At 39.9% G+C, this 20,549-nt stretch overlaps 1 protein-coding gene across 5 annotated transcripts in view; it reads left to right on the top strand.

Moving 5' to 3' along the window:
- GOLIM4 (golgi integral membrane protein 4) overlaps positions 1 to 20,549 on the top strand; it is a 76,758-nt gene that overhangs the window by 22,430 nt on the left and 33,779 nt on the right. The window lies entirely within an intron of this gene.

The raw sequence follows: 20,549 nt of genomic DNA on the forward strand, positions 1-20,549 counted from the left end.
TAGCTTCTTACTGTAGACCTTCTGTCTCCCTCTTCTTAAAGCTGCTTCATCTAATTTTGCCGTGGACTTGAAATCCCAATAACTAAACTTGATAGATTTATGTGTAGTAAGAATAAATAAGACTCAGAAAAAAAATTTTCTTTTCAAGTAGTTAAGTTTTAAGGGAGGTTTTATTTTTAGGTTAGCCATTCGTGGCCCATTTTTGCATCTTTCTGATACTCACCTATGTTTTAAGAACTTCTCTTCATGGACAGGATGTGATTTTACTTAGATTTTCTATTGAACTTTTTGTTAATTCAGTGTATCATAGTTGGCTTTGAAGTCAGACTGACTCATAGGTCTGCCAAATTTTAGTTTCATGTCCTTAAATAACTTGTTGAGTCTCTGAGCTTCATTAAAAAAACACTTGTATCTTCCTTACAGTGTTGGTGTAAAGAGTAAATGAATATGTTAAGGGCCTAGAATGTTGCCTGGCAGTCCCTTCCCTTCCCTCCTTCCCCAGTCTCCCCACCAGGTTGAATGGGCTTCACGCTCCATCACCTAGTGCCTAGTGGCAGATGCCTTGGTGGGCAGCATCCGTAATGCATGCCACTCGGACAAGGACGTCCGGCAGCCAGCGGTGAGGGACTGGGCCAGGAAGACTGGTCCTGAAGACACCTTTCTTTCCTAAGATCATCAGCACAACTTGGGGAGCCATGCAAGGTTGAGTTTCACTGCAGAGTAGTACCAGTAACTTGGCCCTCCAGAAAATCCAGAGTCCAAGACTGGCCATAAAAGTAAGCTTGCACTCTAGGTATCCTTCAGAGATTTCATGCCCACAAGCAGGTTTAAATGGTACGAGATATTTCACTCCCTGCCTGGGGTTTCCAGTGGTGGAACTCAGAGGCATCTCAGCCTTTGAGAAGAGTAAAACCGTGGGGGAAGTTTCATGGGGGAATGTATCAGTCACTGTAGATGCTCAAAGTTAACAAAGCATTCAGAGCAAGGAATTTTTTAATTAAAGTTCTACAACATACATGTAATTATTTACATTTTTCTACTCCTTCACATATTTTCTCAGCTCACCCGTCCTTGTGACTCATTCAGTAGCAAAATCAGTGAAATCAGCATTCTCTGCTAGTCATCAAGCAAAAATGGGTCATCTCCCTGACCTACGGGATTGTCTGGTGTGTCCTAGAGAAGCTCATTTCAATTTGGGCCTCTTCCTGCTGCCACGTTTCCTTGTTTTCAGTTTAGCCTGGTTTCTACCAACCCATAGACAGCGTCTTCACTCGAGGTTGCTGTCTTCTAAATGTTGTGTTTCTTGTATTCATTCATCATCTGTGCTTTGAGAATACTGCTAAGATTCAGCCTTTTGGTTTTTTTTTTTTTTTAATTTTATTCATTTATTTTTTTCCCCCAAAGCCCCAGTAGATAGTTGTACATCCTTCTAGTTACTGTATGTGGGACGCGGTCTCAGCATGGCCGGAGAAGCAGTGCGTCAGTGTGTGCCCGGGATCCGAACCCGGGCCGCTACCAGCGGAGCGCACATACCTAACCGCTAAGCCACGGGGCCGGCCCCAGCCTTTTGTTTTAAATTCAGCTGACATTTGCTGAGTAGCTGTTATATGTCATACATTGAATTAGGGCCCGATACTTACATTATGGATTAGAAGAATGAGGTTCAGAAAGGTTATGTGTCCAGAATGAGAAAGGTAATAAATGATAGAAGAAATTCGAATGCAAATCTGCTGACTCCAAATTCAGTTTTCTTTCTAATTTAGCATAACTCCCCTTTCCTCCAAGCATGCCAAGACATTGAGAAACACTGATGATGTGAGCTGGAAGGCTTCCTTAGGTCATGCTTGAGTCTGTGCCGCTAGCCATCACCCCTCCCCCGACTCGGGTGACTGCTGTCAGCAGCATGTGGTTGATGTGCCCAGGTGCCATTTCTGGGTCCACTTTGTAATGCTATCGCCTGGCCTGTAGGATAGAGAGAAAGATGTTATCTTCACTGTTGATTAAAAAAAAAAAAGGGCTGGTCTTAAAAGTAGATTTAGCAATTTAGAGTAGAAAACCTCCACTAACTAAGAGTGAACTTATTATTAAATGTGAAGAAGTTGAGGGAACTCCCTGACTTCAGTTTATTCAGAATATGGATTTAATCTTTAGTCAGAAAGGTGTTACATTGAGTAAGCTTTCTCTTTCAAGTTTTGAAATCGTATACCTCTGTTTAGACAGGTCACAGACATTGTTTTTTCTTTTTTTTTTAACCTCTTTAATAACCTTAATGAAAATGAAGTTGGTTTCCATGAGTTGAAAAGCAGGCAATTATTGATTAATGATGTTATTGGAAGAGAATATTAAAAATAATTCATTTTGGGTTTCATAATGTGTATTTAGAGCTTACCTTTGAATCTGTATTTGTTGAGGTAGATTACTTCAGGGACTTTAATGAAGCCACACTATGAACACCCAGCTCAGGAAGATGAGAAAATTATGCACTTTCCCAAAATTTGGAATGAGTGTAGACCTGGGTTCAAATTTGGATTGTATAATTAAATACTTGGATGACCTTTGGCAAGTGACCTAGTCACTTGGCCTATTTCATTGCCTGTTCAAACAAGGATTCTGCTAGGTTTCTGGATTAGTGGGTCTAATGGAAGCATCTATACTGTGCCTAGTGCATAGTAGATATTTTGAAAAAGTTAGTCAACTCCATGTACCATTTTAATTAGTTGATAAATTAGAACTTCTAGAAAAACAAAGTACTTGCCTTTCTAATGGTGAGTTAGTAACTTTGTCTTTCTATACAAAGGCTTCATAGTTTTCAACTTGCTACATTATATCAAAGGTTTTATATAACACAAACTTAGAAAATAAAAATAGAGATGACATAAAGCTCTAATGACACCCTTTTAAGATCTCCATTAAGGAAAGTAAGTTTAGCATATTATGAGACCTGATGGGTTTTTTTATTTCTCTCATGAAGAATATTTTGGAATGATCTTTGAAAGGCTGCCATTTCAGTGGTTAATTCATTTTACTCAGTGACTATGAACATCAAAGCAGCAAAACTCAATTAAGTAAACTAGTCAGGAAATGGAATATTCTGGTGAATTTAGTTGTCAGTGTTAAATAGAAAACTTACAACCTTCTCCACTCATGGTTTCCGGTCTCTATTTAAATCATTCCATTGAATTTGAGTTTGGGTTGAAAGCTCTGTACCACGTTTTTTTTTTTTCTGGAAAAAGGAAGGGAAAACAATTAAAGAAATTCCTTTTTCTTTCAAGTTCTATTACTAAAAAACATTCCAAACTGTATTAATTGCTTTACTTCATTGATAAGAATGGTCGTCATTGGAAACATCAGTTCTAGTGCTGGACATGTAGATCAGATATGAGGAAGATTCAACTAAATGTGTACTGTCCCTTGGACATTGTGATGAACTAGCCTTATCAATAAATTATCTTTCCCTTTCTTCTAGAACTTAAGTGCAAAAAAAAAAATTCCACTTATTTAAGTTGTAGCGAAATGAACATCAGCATAATTAATTGATAAGATACAGACTTAAAAGAGTAGTTTCTGTTTGTGTAGAAACTTGAAAACTGCAAGAAATTTTTAAGAGGCAAAAGAAAAAAGTCATTCGTAATCTCAACAACCAGAGTAATCTCTGTAGAAGTTGAGTGTTTTAGTCTTTATTTACAGAATCAACGGCAAATGGATTTGCAGTTTTTTTAACCTGTTTAAATTTTTTTAAGCCTTATTAAATTGGTGTTTTGCTTTATGTATTTTTATTTCCATTTTAAGTTTTAGAGAAGTTATGAGAAAAAAATGGATAAAAAGAGCAGAAATGAAGCTTCCCTTTATGGTTTAAAAAATCTCTCCTTTGCTTAATCAACATTGCAGTACTTTATTGGGTATGCAGGAAAAAATAACAGATTATTTCTAAAAGTTTTTTATTCTGCAAGAAGTTGTGGTGTAAATAGTAAAGCATATACCTTTGTCTGAATTCAGGAAAAAAATTGTTCTCTTAAAACCAAATTTTAAGAGATTTTTTATTTCACTTTATTTTCCTGCTCGAAGTGTTGAATGAACAATTTTTATCACAGTGATTTTTTGTTTGCTTTCAGGTTTTTTCATCACAGTAAGGAATATTAGCCTAACAGAAAAATGCATCCATGAATTATCAATATTTGTTTTATCTCACATAGATTAATTGCTGATCATTGGCTTTGTAAGGAAGATCTTGAGAAAGTTATTTTAATTCTATAATGTGGTATTATCAGATATATATTTTCATCAGATATATATCATATGTAGTACTACTTTATATCACTCATTTAAATTCAGAATGAGAAATTAAGCTCATAGCATCCTTTTAGTTCTGAAGTTAAGGAATTGTAAAATTATTTTTGTATATTCCTAGTGAAACACCAGACCAGAAAATACTCATATGCTCTTGTTAGATTTCATCGATGTTCTTTTCAGATTCACGAAACCCTAAAAGACAAGATGATGGAAATACCCGCTTTCTGCACCTCTGATAATGTAGAATTGTCCTTTCTGCCTCAAAGGAATTTTTTATGAGTCCTGGCCTTTTTTTATTTCTCGAGTAGCTGTGTTGTATTCTCTGATGCCTTTAGTATGGGGGTGGTTTACTGAGTTCTGTCGGGACATTGGCAACTACATTTCGATCAGAGACGTTTTCTTGGTTTTGGGTTTTTTTATGTTGTGTGTGTGGGTGGGTGTTTTCTAGCCTCGGAAGAAAAGCTAGAAACTATTTAGTTTTATTTTTTTGTTTGCCTACATATACTGCTAATTACGTATTTAGTTAACTGCTTAATGTGTATTCCTGGGTTTATTGCTTGGATGAAGGGCTAGAATTCTTCATAAATTTCTGGTCTTGAAGGAATTGGCTACTTGTAAGTACTGTAGTTTTTAGTCTGTCATCGAGTAAGTAATAAAGTAGCCACAAAATTATCTTTATTGAAAGTAACACTCAAACTTGGGTTCCTTAAGATGTTAAACAAAAAAATTTACCTCGTATGTTCTCAAGATTCTAAAGCAAAGATGAAAGAACCCAGCATGAATATCAGCTAAACCTTGACCTAATTCTCCTATGGTTTCATATTCAACAGTAATTACAAACAAACTTTTCTTTTATCTGGGTACTTATATTCATATGGCTTTATGGGGGGAGCTATGTTGTATAAACTATTTTAAGGTAAATTTAAAGATAATCATTTCCTTTCTTTCTCACAGGCTCTTAAATGATGTTCACAAAATTACCGTAATAAATGGATTCCATTTCTTATGAACTAACTCTTCAGAAATTCAGAATAATGGAACAAGACCATACTTAATCACCAAAAAGTTTAAAGCTTCTTCAGTAAATGCACTTTTAAATATTGTAATGTAAGATGAGCTAATGGCTAAAGAAAGGTTGCTAGATCTTCTAATGAATAGATGGGAGTAATTTCTAATTAGCACCTTGTTCACCCACAAATTACATGTGAATTGAATGTAAAAGCTCTTTCTATAATGTAAAGGACTATAAAAGCATAGTTTATTGTGATTACTGCCAAAGTGGATTTTAAAGGACATTTTCTTCCCCTGAATGTGTGAACACTCACCTGTAAAGATATTTAACCTCTTAGTGACAGGTTTATCTACAAGATGATAAAGAATAGAACTGAGATCTTTAGTGAAGTAACTGTTAGCTCTTCCTGAGAAATTCTGATTTACACTTTGTCAGTGGGGAAATAACATAAAACCAGAGGTGAAGTGTCTAGTCTGCTAATGAATCTTGTTTTAAGGGCTATGGTTATAATTAGTTTTATTCTCTGTTGCATGAAAATCAATATGTAGTATGATAAACTGTTATTCATGTGCAAATTACTATAAACATTGAATTGGTTGAATCTGGAACTAGTGAGGTTATTCTGTGCCTGAACTTCCTGTTTTCACCTACCTCCCAATTACTTTCAGCTGTCAAAATAATTTTAATCATTTTCAGATTCTTTGCAGAAGAAAAGGGCCTTAAGCCCTTCAGCCAAAAAGATGTTGCTCCTCCTCTTCTCATCTTCCTTTATAGCCCTCCTGGGTCCTTTTATTCTAGTCAGGCCACCATTCTTTCTGAACATCACTATTACGCTCTAAGATCTTAAGCATTTATCCAGGTCATTCACGATTCTGATTCTGTATCCTTGCCTGCTAAACCACATCAGAGAATCAGAGAATTTTAGAGCTGGAAGAGGCCTTAGAAATCAGTTGGTAAGCCCTTTTATTTTACCAATGATGAAATATATGACATTAAATAAATACTTTTCAGATTAAAAATGAAACCCAAATCTCTAGAATTCTAGCCTTTTGGCCCATTCCACCATGACGTGTGGCCTATAGAAATATGTGAGTAGACGTGTGCAGAAATCTGCTTCCTCCGAAGGTACACCTAAGACTTGCATTCTCCCACCTTTGTGTCCAGGCTCTCCACCAAATGTGCTTGGTTACTTCCCAGTACATAGAAGAGTTACTATGGGGAGAGCAAACTGAAACATATATTAGGCAGGGAAAAACTGAGCAAGCACACTCCTTAGACCCATTTGCGATTACAGTGGCAGTTGTATTTGTATGCACTTGACTGCTTTTATTATTCATTCAGTGTCAGAAAAGGATAATGTGTTTGTATTTTTCACAGTCATAACTATAGAAAAGGAGAACCCAACTATAGGACACCTTAAGTGTGACACAGGGTCTTAGCTTATGTATAATAGTTTTCAACTTTTTGAAAATCAGAGGTGACAGATAAATGTGAAATAGTATGGTTTTGTCAAAAGCCTTTTCCTAAAAAATCAGAATCCTTTCCCAGCATTCTGCTAAACTGAGTCTTTCCTCTCTTATTCAAGTTTAAGACACTGAGAATATTCAAAACCAATCTGAAATGATTTATGTATTGTCCATGTTACTAGTCTTCTCCTTTACTGTAAATATGCATATTTAGAATTTCAGCATTGGAAGGACTTTGGTGACCTAACTGTCTACAGTTACTTTGCTTCATTGCTGAGGAAATGACTTAGAAAGGTGAAGTTTCTTAATTGTGAGCACAGAACTGGTTAGTGTCAGCCAGTCTGGAGCTCAGGAATCTTGGCTCAGGCCATTGTTATTTTCCCTAAATTACTTGAAAAGTCTTCATTGAATTATCTCTTGGCCCCATCTGTTTCTGTCTATTTCTCAGTCTGTTTTTTTTCTTTCTCTCTTTTTTCTTCAACACTAATCCATCCCAGTCCTATTTAAGTTATTTTCCATAGATTTAACCTGAATTCTAACTGTGGAACGGGGTTGAAAAGAAAAATTGGAAGTCTAACTCTAATTGGAATGCTGATACCATTCAAGTCTTTTTCTTTCTTTCAGCATGCAGTCATGCACCTTTCTACAGATCAGTTTATTGATTTTACTGTGCTTTCAAAAATCCCCATGTACTTTGTTAACTTTAGAGGTTGCCAATGAATTCTTATGCTTATATTAGTGTAAGTCAGCTGTATCAAATTTAAAGGTTCTTTAAACTGGACTCTCGGAAATCTGTCTTGATATGTAACCATTAAAACGTTTTGTACATAGATTTTATAAAATAATTGATATGAAGAGTACATTGTTAACATCATGTGCTGCTTGGATTCATTCATTTGTTTGTGTTCAGTCACTTAAACGCTCAGCGGGTACCCACCTTGTACCAAACTCAAGGCTAATGCGCAAATTGTAAAGAGACCAGCTCTCTTATAAGTGGTCCACAATGGAGTAGGATTGACACATCTGTACGTAAAGTGTTATAATAAGACTGTGGATGGAGATATGCCCAGGGCCCTCTGGAAGAATGCAGGTGGGGCATCCGCACTGCCTGGAAGGTAGACGCTGACCTCAAGTTGTTGGGTGTCACGTCGTGGGTGACCTTATTTACAAGATGCAGGCCAGTGTAATGGAAGTATCTCAAGGCCTACGCACCAGAATAAGCTTGCACAAAACCGTCTATATCACATCACATCATCATCAGATCTCCCACGGTCACACTTCCTGATAAGTAGGGTGCCGTTTCGTAAAGGGTGAAAAAGGATAATGCTTTTATTTGACCTTTGAGGGTCTCTCCCAGTGACCTCACCCTTCCACTTTTAAGGACTTGTATATGCTGTGCGGTGATTTGTGATTAAAATGTAACATACCCCCACCCCCACTCCAAATCAGGCAGTGCCCCATGTCTCAGTGCAGAAGATAGTCCTATGTAGAACCACATGTGTTCTTCTTAACAAACCATCAGGAAGATAACTCATTTTCTGTAGCAAGCATGAGGAAAGAAAAGAATGATACTTATTTATGCTCTTATCCCAAAGGAGAGCTTAAAAATGAATGTCCAAAAATGAAAAGAGATTGCAGGATATCACTAAGAATTCCGATAGAACTGATGAAGCAGGTTTTAGACAACCAGTGTGGACTTTGTCCCACAGTCTTGTATCTTTTTAAGTTCCCTCAGTGATAACTGTACATAGTTAAGCATTTGGTGGTGGTGGGACAAAAAATGTCAGGAAGAGTAAGAGGTGGCCATGGAGGGTAGGCTGGGGTTTACTCAGAGGGGTCCACGTGGTGGGTCTTGGACCTGAACGTGATGGGGATGTAGACCTTCAGGCAGGGATCTTCTAGCTACCAGCAGCTTGAGGGTTTCTTATGTTACTCTTTATACTTCTCTGTGCTGTCTTGATGTCCCTGTCAAACATGACCCATGTCCAGCATGGGATGCGTGATGTGCCCGCCCCCAGTCCTCCTTGGTGCTGGATCCACCTTTCACACAGCAACCTAACTCAGAAATATTTGCCCCCTGCTTGGATCCACCTTCATAATGCCCTTTGAGTCAGTCACTCAGGCATTTTGATTTTATTTCCTTAAATATATTTTGCTTCTGTGCATTCTTCTCCCTCTGTCATTGATTATTGCATACGCTTGAATATTGGAAGGCAAAGAACCCTTCATCCTGCAAAATTACCCCTCAGAAAAGAGGGGCTTGTTGTATTGGAGTCAGTACAAAACCTCTGCTATTACTGGGTGCCTTCCCGACTGCTTTATTTTCAACAGCGGAGCACTGTGTGAGCAAGACACATTAGCCCAAAATGACCTCCTTTAATGCAGTTAGATATTTATAGAAGGCACCTGATAAAATCTTTTTTCTTTTAAAGGTTGGAGTAGCATTTAAAATAGTGTGGTATTTATTCCCCAGAATATGTCCTCCAATTGCAAATGCAAAATGTTTTTATAAACGAGCCTTTTCACCAACTGCCTCCCCCTCCCCCCCCTCCAGAAAACACCCAATACATTCAGGAGTTAGGGATATAGAAAGCAGGAACATGCACCTACAGGGCAAATGAAAATGTCAGCTATCCTAATTTTTACCGAATATCTGTGGCTTAGGACATTTCCAGTGATGGCATCAGACAGAGATGCCACAAATGCTGTAACTCCAGTGAAGAGGGGTGTGCTTCAGAAAACGTCAGAGGACTAAACACTGACCTGACGTGATGCAGACGCAAATGTCAGACCCACATGTGAAGAGTTTGAATCAAACTGGGGAGGTGTGGATGGAGAAAAACTGACATATCTAAATGTGTATTATACTTCACTATTAATGTAACTGAAAATAACAAATACCGTGATCTTTTTTTTTTTTTTTAAAGATTTTATTTATTCAGTTTTTTCCCCCCAAAGCCCCAGTAGATAGTTGTATGTCATAGGTTCACATCCTTCCAGTTGCTGTACGTGGGACTCGGCCTCACGTTGGACGGAGAAGTGGTGCCTCGGGGCGCTCCCGGGATCCGAACCCGGGTCGCCAGCGTCAGAGCGCGCGCACTTAACCGCTAAGCCACAGAGCCGGCCCACAAATACCGTGATCTTATATAAACAATTATACATTCAGAGAAGTATATGAATCATAAGTATATGGCCCAGTGAATTTTCACAAAGCAGACAGCGTAGCCAGCACTCAGACCAAGAGTCAGAACATTGCCAGTGCCCGAAAATGCCCCCTCCGGCTCTCCCAGTCCTCGCTGCCCACCTCCCACTGCCATGTGCACAGTGTGAGCAGTATCCTGTTTTCTATCACCACAGATTAGTTTCACTTGTTTCTGAACTTTTTATAAGTACAATCATTCAGTAAGTACCACTTTGCCGTCCAGCTTCTGTCCTCAACATTATGTTTGTGAAATTCATCTGTGTTCTTACATTTAGTCTGTTCACATTGCTGAGTCATATTTCATTTTTTGAACAACCACAACTTATCCATTCTGTGATAGATGTTTGTGTTGTTTCCAGTTTGGGGCTATTATGAATAGCGCTGCTTTTAAGACTCTCCTGTGTAACCTCTGGTGACTAAATGTCAAGCATTTGGTTGGGTCTATGCCTAGGAGTGGGGTTTCTTGGCCACAAGGTGTGCCTTTGTCAGCTCTGGCAGATGCTGTCCAACAGCTTTCTAAAATGGTTGTACCAATTTGTACATCCATCAGCAAAGTAGGAGAGTTCCTTCCTCCACATTCTTGCCAACTCTTGGTATTTTCTGTCTTTTTAAATTTTAGCCATTTTGGTGGGAGAATCGTGGTAGTGCATATGATTTTAATTTGATTTCCCTGATGACTAATTTAGTTGACCACTTTTTCATATATTTAATCACTATTATAATATCTCTAAGTGCCTATTCATATTCTTTTTCACCACCCTAAAATTTTGTATATTCCAGTTGGCCAACAAAAAAAATTTTTTTTAATTGGATTGTCTTATTGGCAGAACTGGAAATCATCTTATATTTGGGCAATATGGAGTTTCAACCTTCATGTTACTTTATTTTAGGTTATTGTAACGACCTCCTAACTAATCCATCAACCTCTACGCTCGCTCAGATTCTTTCTCTTCTACACTACCTGTAAAGCGATTTTTTACAACCATGCAGATCTGATCAAGTCAACTGCATCCCTGTCTCCTTCCTTCTCTCCCCGCCCTGATGACCCACCTTCCCATCGAAGCTGTGCTAAACACAGTGTTTGCAGAGCTGCCCTATAAAAGTTCACGGGGGAGCAGGTTGGGCACACTCGCTGACCATCAGGTTATCTGCATCTTCCCTGGAAATTCTGACACAGTTGATTCAGGTTGGGCCCCAGGAATCTGTGCTGTGAGCAAGTACTCCAGTCGTTCTTATCTTCAGGGAAGTCTGAGGAATACCACCTGCAGGTTGTTGTTGTTTTTGCCTCAGTGCTCTTGCACATTCTATTTCCACTGTCTAGATTTTTCTCTGTCCTTCCTCCATTGTCATCTTTTTTTTTTGCTTGAGGAAGATTCGCCCTGAGCTAACATCTGTGCCAATCCTCCTCTATTTTCTATGTGGGTCTCCGCCACAGCATGGCCACCAAGGAGTAGGTCCGCACCAGGAATTGAACCCAGGCTGCCAAAGTGGAGTGCCCAAACTTAACCACTAGGCCGTGGCACTGGCCCCCATTGTCATCTTTTAACATCCACACAGATCTTACCTCTGGGACTCTATCTTGACCCCTGCCGGGGGAGTAAATCACTGTGCAATCAATAAGTGCATATTCCTGATCTTCCTCACAAACCTATTCCACCAGAGGCCTTCCCCATCTGAGCTGATAACACGTGCTGGTTTTATCGTCAGGATAAATGCAGAAGCTGCCACTGCACTTCTGGTGCTATTCTGCCGTTACCTCATGCCTGGATTACTGCAGAAGCCTGCTAGTAACTGGTTTCCCTGCTTGCATCTTGTGCCCTTGTGGTCGGAGTGATCATTATTTTAAAATCTAAGTCAACATCACATGTTCCCGCTCAGAACCCTCCAAAGGCTCCCCGTGTCTCTCAGAGTGAAAGCCAGAGTCTTGACTAGGTCCTGAGAGGTTCATTGCCATCTGCCCCCTTCCCCACCTTCACCCTTTGATCTTCCAGGCTCCCTCTGCCTCAGTGACACTAGCTTTCCCACTTTTCTTAGGATATCTCAGATGTGCTTGCACTGGTGGGCTTCTGCGTTGCCTGTTCCATCTATCTGGAACATTCCCCCCTAGTTGTCTGTAGTACTTGCTCCTTCACTTTCTTCAAGTCTTGGCTTAGATGTCGTCTTCTCAATGAGTCCTGCCTTGACCACCTGATTTAACAAAGAAAGCTGACCCGTCCCCCCACACCTCCAGTCTCGTTTACCCTGCTCTTTTTTTCTCCGTGGCACTCACTAACTTCTACTATACTATTAATTATGTTTATTATCATTTGTATCACTCTGGCAGAATATAAACTCCTCATAGGCAGACGTTTTTTACTGTTGTGCTCACAATGTATTCCCAAATATCAGAACAATTGCCTGGCACAGAGTAAGTGTTCAGTGAATATTCGTTTGGTTTGTTGAATGAAATATTTAGGATGCAATAGATAGGAGACCTTAAATAGTATCTCTTTATGAGGAAGGTTTTTATGAAACCTTTTCTAAGATATATTGCATATTTTCACATATTGAAGTGAAAACTGGACAGTGGGAGTTTGGATGAAGGTGAGGTTGCTTGTGTACTCCTGCGATGATTTGAGAGAGAAGCTGGTTGTAGCCTGGTTCATCCTGCCCTAGTTGTGGATATTCTCTGGGATACAGGTTTATTCAAAGTAAAAACCTCTTAGGAATTGATATGTGAGTACTGGATTTTCAGTTGTTCCCTCTTTGCTGGCGTTACTTGAAGTATCCATAGAGGCAGGTTCCCATGAATAAATCAGATAACTTATGAAAATTAAATGTCTTTTATGTTTGGTTCAAGCACATCAATTTTGAAAAGTATTTGCATAAATTCATAGTCCCATTATAAAACCAATGTGCTTTTGCATATTTTAGCTCACTTGAGGGGTGTTCTTATACATCCTTGGATTAATTTGGGATGACCAGAAACCTAACCCTCTTTTTCTCTCTCTCTCTCATCCATTATTTCCTGAAATACTGTGATGCCGGCCTGCTGAAATCTGACTTCTAGATAAGAAGACTATTACTGAACAGGGTCTATTTATATACATCTAATTTTATAATAACTTTTTGCTTCTCTTACTGTGAGTCCTTAAGTTTCTAATATATATATGTATATACTTATACATGTAATTTTTGCTTTGTAGAGCACAGCATTTTCATGGGACAGGAGGATATTTTTCCTTTCGGCTTACAAAGAGATTCTGTTTGAAAATCTGCTGGCTCGGCAGGTCGTTGTGTCATCCCAGCTCGCCTAATCTTTGGTGATTTCTAATCGTCTTCTTACTGCTTTACCTGTCTTAGCCTCTTCTCACAACCTGAATTTATTGATTATAAGCTTTTTATAAGAGTCAGTTCTACCCTCTAGTGTCTCCCAAGGTGCCTGGCACACTGCTGGGCTGTAATGTAATAGCTCTGAGCAGCTAAGAGAAGCATCCTTTCATGAGGAGTGAATAGATTTCATCTAATAATAAGAATGGTTATTAGTGGCTCACTACTTGAAAGAATGCCAGAAAGAAGACTTGTATGAAGAAATATATCTTAAGTCAGCTAATATAATACTTGTTTGAAAAAGCCAAATCTCAATTAGATAGTGTCATGAGGGAAAGCCTGGGCATAGTTTTATCCAAAATAGAAAAGGCAGTTAAACGCCAATTCCAGTCATGGTTAAAATATCCCTTTAAACGACTTCATAAACTGTATGCATTAGCAAACTTAAAAATAGACACTTGTGTGAGCTATTATAGGAACTTTATTGTGCAGTAAAAAAAATACTTCAATTGCTATGCAGTAGAAAGGTACCTAATAAGACTGTCCTTTTTTCTCTCAGCATTCTGAAAGCTTCTATATTTCAGGGCTATGATTTAACTAAGGCTAATCTTATGAGCCTATACATTAACAGATAAATTTGTATTTAATCTCTACTCTGTTATCAGTCTGTTCTCTGGGATATGCGAGTACTAATGATGCAACAAATTAGTACAAATGATGCAAATGGAAATTCAGTTTAAAAATGCTGGGACGTAAAGGATGGCAGGCAAATGAGGAAACAAATGAAATATCTTCTAAATGTGCTCATTCACTTAACAAGTGTCATTGAATACCACGAGAAACTAGGAACTGGAGCATTGGGACTGACGTGGTAGTGAGGGTTTGGGATGTAGAAGAGAAGGAAAAAAGAGACAGCCAATCTGAGCCTTCAAGGTGCTTATAGTTCATTCATTCATTCATTATTTATTGAATGCCTACAATTCAGTGTACCAGGGATACAATAGTGAAATAAAGCAAACCAGAAATTCTTGCCCTGACTGAGTTCATATTCTACTGGGTTAGAAAGGCAATAAATAAATAAGTAAAGATATAGGAGAGAGTGTTAAGTGCTAAGGAGAAAAATCAAGTAGGAAAGGAGACTGGAAGTGTTGCGCGTGGGAAGCAGGTTGCAATTTTAGATAAGCTGTCCAGGAAAGAACTTGGTGAGAAGATATCTTTTTAGTATGGATCTGAAGGAAGTGAGGGAGCTAGTCATGCGGGTGCCTGGAGAAGGAGGAGTGGAGGCGGCAGGAAGAGGTGGTGTGAGGTGCTACGGTGAAGGCGTGCCTGGCGTGTTCGCGAGTAACAAGGAGGCTGCTCTGGCTGGAGCAGGTGAACAATGGGTGAAGCCTAGTGAGGGCTTTGGGTTTCACTCCGAGTGTGATGGGAAGCTATCAGAAGGTTTTGCCCCCGGGCCTGGAGGGTGAATATGTAATTTAGTAAAGGGAGCTAACCATAGGGAAAAGTTAATTAATAATTAAACTCAGCTATAAATTGTCAAGCAGACTGTAAAGGTTGAATTGTACTGGAAGATATGAAACTGGGATTGAGTTGAGAAGTAAAAGCTGGACTTAATGGTTTAGGAGTTATCTGGGAGAGGTCATAGTGAAGTTATGAAGATGGGTGCAGAGCTCAGGAGACTTGGTCAAGAGTCTGGTGAGGACACTGAAGACAGAGCCTTAGGCCTGCCCTTCCTTCTCTCCAGTGAGGTCCTCACGATGGCGCTAGTTGTCCCATTCTTTTTTCTTCTGTTTTCCGTAGGTTGTTTTCTAAGGAGGGCTCCTGTACTCTTTCTCAGACTTCTTATGAGGTAAAATCATGGAAGAAGGAAGGAAAGATAATGGGGAAACTGTATCTATGAGGTTGTCTTCATGTTAATTATCAACCCATTGTTCTACAGAGGAGGCGAGTGGGCAAGTGGCTGGCCTCCGGCCTGCTTCTGGCAAGTTAGAACCACAACTGTAAACTGTTCTTAAGGACTATAATAAATATATCTACGATTTTAGGCCTAAAAGACAAAAACAAAACGAAACCTCAAAAGTATTGTGTTCTTGGAGCTGTATTGATTTCAATTTCTTTTCCTATTTGTCATCTTTCTTGCCATCCTACTTAAAAATCTTCAACCACAATGATAAAAAGCACAAATTTGTTCGTTTTAATTTTTATCATATGTAAAATGATAAAGGTACTTACAAATCTTAGTATTTTCACGAGTTGAATTGTGTGCTTTCGTACCAAGCCTCAGTTGTTTGTTTTTTTTAATAAAGATAAACCCTTATGTTATTCTCAGGCCTGAAAGCAAAATTTCATGGGCTGTTGCTTCTGCCAAAGAAACATTGCCCTCTCTTGGCTTAAGGTGTTAAAATACTTACCAATGTTTTCTGTCTAATTTTAAGAGTGTTGCTTTCTAATTCTGAATTGGAGCAGTTTGCCCTGAAATATCATAGATACGTGTTTTGCCCGTAAGTGGATGTAAACAGCTAATTTCTCTTGTGACTTTCAGATGGAAGTCAGAGTTAAAATGGAAAATTGCTGTAGGAAGCTGGCATGTTTTTAAACTCTTGAGTGCTTTAAGGAGGAATAAAACCTCTTTCCATTCTGGACTGCATGGAAAATATTAAACTCCCTTTCAGTAAGCAGGGGAGATGATGAGTATTGTGGATTTTCATCTTTTTCTCGTGAGGTCTCGTGATTCAAATCCTATCCGTGTTGCAGTGTTGCTCTGCATTAAAGATTTTTTTGTGTGTGTGTGAGGAAGATCAGCCCTGAGCTAACATCTGATGCCAATCCTCCTCTTTTTGCTGAGGAAGATTGGCCCTGGGCAAACATCTGTGCCCATCTTCCTCTACTTTATATGGGATGTGACCACAGCATGGCTTGACGAGCAGTGCATTGGTGCGCACCTGGGATCCGAACCTGCCAACCCCGGGCTGCTGCAGCAGAGCACACACACTTAATTGCTGCGCCACTGGGCCGGCCCCTGCATTAAAGATTTTGAATGCTGAGATTGAACCATTATTTTTATACTTATTTTTCCTTAAACTTGTTTGGTGCTTTGAGAATATTCGTTATATACCTTTTTTGTTGCAAATGTTCTAGCAGTATTAGTTCATCTTGACTGATGCCCTTGACTTCAAAGTATAAACAGAAAAATAGAGATAGGTGACAAGGATTGATTAGCAATCCTCCTGCTAAGTGAAACAGTAAACCTATCTAGATAAATCACTAGCTCAGAAACCTGGAGAATGCATGTTAAAAAAAATTAAGGGTAGTGTGGGTGTATGTGTGTGTTTAATTGATAGGGAAATTTTCTAGAAGAGCTACAAGGACACAGAGATTCTGTCTGGTCTGTTTACTGTCTTTTAATTTTTATTTAAAAAAATAGGCTTATGGGTTTTACTAAGCTATTGCAATGATTATTTGCTGTCTCTTTTTTTTTAAGGAAAATTTTTTTTAGGGAAAAGAAGACAGATCAATATTTTATTGCCTTTTTGAGTGTCTGTCCGTCTCTCTCTCTCTGTATATATATAATTACTTTGTTATTATTAGACTTTAATTGTAGGGTTGAAAGGGCTTGGGGAATCTTACTCAATGCCCTGTCTGGCCCTTTTTTTTGTGTGTGTGAGGACGATCAGCCCTGAGCTAACATCCGATGCCAATCCTCCTCTTTTTGCCGAGGAAGATTGGCCCTGGGCTAACATCTGTGCCCATCTTCCTCTACTTTATGTGGGACGCCGCCTCAGCAAGGCTCGAGAAGCGGTGCGTCGATGTGCTCCTGGGATCCGAACCTGCGAATCCTGGGCCGCTGAAGTGGAGCGCATGCACCCAACCGCTGCGCCACCATGCCAGCCCCTTGTCTGGCACTTTTAAGCCATCAGAGATAGGTGAAAAAATATTTTAGTGTTTTCTAGCATTTATTTTGTGCCAGGCAGTGTTCTAAGTACTTGACATATATTAACTCATTTAGCCCTGACATCCACCCAAAGAGATGGGTGCCGTTATTATCTCCAACTACCGTGTGACGAATTGAAGTACAAAGAAGTTCAGCAACTCTCCCTGTAAGGAATGGGTCTGGGATGTGAACCCAGAACCCAGGGTGTTGACTCTCCACCATTGTATCCTCACCTTCCTCTTTCCCTCTCCGCTTCTCTCTAGGGTTTCTAATTCCAAGGGTTAATTTTCACACTCCCTTTCCTTTCCCTAATGTGGTTTTCTCAGCTTATAGTTGAAGGCTCCTTTTTGGTTTGTTTTCCTTTTTCTGAGTCTAATGAAGAACAGCACTTCTCCAACTTTCCATCAGCCCCTGCTGCTCCATTCTCTCATCTTCCTCCTTGGTGATCTTGTCCAACCCTCAAACCATTTCTGCATTCTTAAGTTTTAGTACCTCAGGACTAGGAGCTGGTGCTAGAATAATGGTTTGACCAGTTCTGAGAAAGATAATATTAATAGTACAATTACCTCATGGTTTCTGCATATATCCTCTATTCCTGTTTACCACATCATTTTTTTCTGCTACAATTGCAAAAATACATTCTTGCCTTAGATCTTGCTATTAGTTTTATGTGTTCATGAATATGTCTTAGATTTCCCAAGACCTTTGAATTTTGACTATAATCCACAACCATGTTTGCCTCTTTGTGGACATCATATAGCATCAATTCAGCTTATTGATGAAAATTTATAACTGTGCATCCTGTGATCTGTCTCTTGAGACACACTGCTATTAATATGTTGAATGTAAATCCCCATTGAGGGTAAAATTGTCAAAGACAATGTGTGATTCAGTGTGATAAATGGGTACTTTGGACCAGTACTGTGGCACATTATCTTCCTGACTGAATCGCAGGGAAGAGACTAAAGAAGGGAGCACCATCTCCCACCCTCCCACAACCCATTGCCCACACTCCCTCTCTCCTTGGTGTAACCTAGTAGACCCTCTACTCTTATTGAAGATGAATTCGTGCTGATGAGTTTTCTGCTTCCTAAGCCAAAGAGAATCATTACCTGATTACTGAGTACCACACAACATTGAGTTTGCAACAATGACTTTGCAGTGATTCTGCTGTATTTTACTAAGTAAAGAATTTCACAGGATTGTAATTTGTAAATGCAGCTTTTCCCCTCTGTCCTTACCCTTTCACAGTAATGTTTAACATTTAGAGTCTGAGGTGGCTGGAGATAGGTGGTGAGCAGTCCTCTCGTATACATCTTCCTGACTGTGTGTGTGTGTGTGTGTGTGTGTGTGTGTGTGTTTAATCATGGGTGTTGCTAGGCAGGAATTGTATCGCCCTAATGGTCCTGACCTCCTCAGGAGCCCCCTAGACTCAGACCCCCTGCTGCCACTTCCGTTCTATTGGAGCAAGATGGTGACTACTTTGCTAGTTTCTTTCTTGGAAAGTGAAGCACATGCTTGCTGAAATCGTCTATAATGTGTCTAGTTTGTGCACCAAGATTCCCTTTTAACCAGAACACTTATGTTCCCATGATTCTCTACCCAGACTGTAGGAACTTTGGCCAGTGGACTGGAGATGAGGGAGTGTTTTTCCTCCCAGCTGGGGAGCTCAGGTGTTCCTATAGCATCCTGTTCTTGCCCCTGTTAGGTCATAACAGCGTTGTAATTTAGCTGTTTCCCTGTAAGTTTCCCCCACCTAACTGAAGTTCCTGGAGACTGTGAGCTGCAGTTCAGGGCTTGGCTTGGTGAAGTTCTGTAGGTGCTAGTCCTTGTTTTCCCTGCCTCACTCCAAACACCATTCAAGATGGTACTGTTAGTACCAATCCGGGAACCTCTTGGTTTTAATAGGCTTTTAGAAATTGGCTGAGGGTCTTATATACTATACGTATATATGTTTGAGAAAATGTGATTTCTCAACAACGGACTTGGAACGAAGCTTTTTGGAACACAACTGCCGTTAGTCCAATTTCACACCTCAGTGCCTTTGTTCCTGTGGTGTCTTCTGGGAGTGACTTTTTCCTCTGGTGCCCCTGCCTACCAAATTGCTCTTTTCATTCTCTCGACCAGCCAAGAGAGCACCACCTCTGAGAAGTCTTCCTTCCCTCCTCTCTCATCCAGAGCTCTCTCCCGTGTTAGACTTGAGCTTCTTGAGGCCAAGGCCCATGTCTATTCATTTTGCATTTCTACTCATAATATGGTGCCAGGTACATAGGGGGCTCAGTAACTTGAGTTGTATTGGATTCCTTTATAATAATAGCGCTGGGGGAAAGAGGTCATCAGGCGCATAGAATAGGAACCTGGGTAGAGAAAGGGAATAGGGCAGGGATTATTGCAATGACTACTAGGAGGTTGAGGATGAGAGAAAAGATGAGATTGGGGCAGGTATGCCATCAGGGGATGACACCATACCAGTCTGGGTGGTGGCAGACATTCTAGGTGTTGTGGACAGAGATGATAGCAGAAGTGTGGTAGTCATAGATGGAGCCCTGGGAATGGGTTTATGTGGGACAACAAGATGAGAGATGCAGTGTAGGGAGAAGGTGGAGGACCCAGGAGATGATGGCTGTATTGGAAGGAGGAAAGCAGTAGCTGGCAACTGTGGCAGTGGGGAAAGGATTAGAGGAGGGACCTTCAGCAGCAAGGGATTGTAGCAGGTGTGGGGGAGGGGAGTTGCCGTGACCTTGGCAACTTTGGACGGCCGTGGGGGCATTTGTATGGGCAGTCCATGATTGATGATGAAATTGTCTCTTAGGTAGTCATGGGGAGCTGGGGAATGGGAAAAGGACTAAATGACTTTGGCAGGTTTGGCGTAGCTTGCCAGGGAATGAGATCATATGTGACCATAATGGTGAACAAACAGGATTCAAAGTGTCCATCAGAAATTTACTTTATTCTCTTTTCCTCTCCTCTCATTGCCTGTTCAGTCCATTCTGTGGGGCTGGGTTTTCTGTCCCTGGATGAAATCTAAGACATACTCAGTTGCTTCTTGGCTTCTCTCAGATTAACATAAATCTTTCAATAACTTTTATCCATAAACATAGCCTCAGTTTAGTAAGATCATGTCTGGTCTAGTCCAATGTAATACGTATTTTATTCACTCAAAGGTAAACCTTGTCCTTCTCTTGCAGTTTCTGTTTGCTGTAGATGTGAAGCCCATCATGGGGAAGAGAGTTCTGAGTTCTGCGGGCTTCTTTTCCTTGTTTTCCCTCTAACACATCTGCTCCTCCTCCTCTACTCACCGGGCAGCTCTGGCTGCTTCAGAGTAGACTGGGTAGGTAG

Source organism: Ceratotherium simum, chromosome 15 (genome assembly GCF_057802395.1).
Source record: "Ceratotherium simum simum isolate JZ-2026a chromosome 15, ASM5780239v1, whole genome shotgun sequence".
Taxonomy (NCBI): domain Eukaryota; kingdom Metazoa; phylum Chordata; class Mammalia; order Perissodactyla; family Rhinocerotidae; genus Ceratotherium; species Ceratotherium simum.